This window comes from Penaeus monodon, chromosome 31 (assembly GCF_015228065.2).
Source record: "Penaeus monodon isolate SGIC_2016 chromosome 31, NSTDA_Pmon_1, whole genome shotgun sequence".
Lineage (NCBI taxonomy): Eukaryota > Metazoa > Arthropoda > Malacostraca > Decapoda > Penaeidae > Penaeus > Penaeus monodon.
The window spans coordinates 14,394,061-14,394,493 of record NC_051416.1 but is presented as its reverse complement, the minus strand read 5'-3'; the positions used below and the strand labels follow the sequence as shown (position 1 = coordinate 14,394,493).

Here is a 433-nt window from a genome sequence, read left to right as displayed (position 1 = left end):
AAGAAAAACAAATGAGTAAACAAGTCGTTTTAAACAAGTAAGTAATAAACAAGTAATCAGTATTTCTCCGAACGATGACTTCCTGCCAAACAATTAGAAACTTCAGACCGAACTCTGTGTCTTGTTATTCACTTGATACCAAAATATCTAGCAAGTCAGTAACTAAACATTTATTTGAAAAGTCAGTTAATTACTGAACGTGTCCCCAATCCTCCTAGTCAAGCCATCAGTTATCCAGATGGCTGATTCTCACTAAACTTCTCGGTCATCCCAGTTAATTCACCTCCACAGGCATCCATTCTATAATTGGTCAGTCACCTCCTTAGTCCATCGCAATTGGTCAGTCATCCATCGTAACCGACCAGTCATCCAAGTAAAATTCATCACCAAACCGACTACACAACCCAGTCCATTTCACCACCAAAATTGATTG

At 38.8% G+C, this 433-nt stretch overlaps 1 protein-coding gene across 1 annotated transcript in view; it reads right to left on the bottom strand.

Annotated features, from left to right (window-relative positions):
- LOC119593046 (chondroitin sulfate proteoglycan 4-like) overlaps positions 1–433 on the bottom strand; it is a gene marked incomplete at its 5' end in the record, with an annotated part of 58,475 nt that overhangs the window by 3,969 nt on the left and 54,073 nt on the right.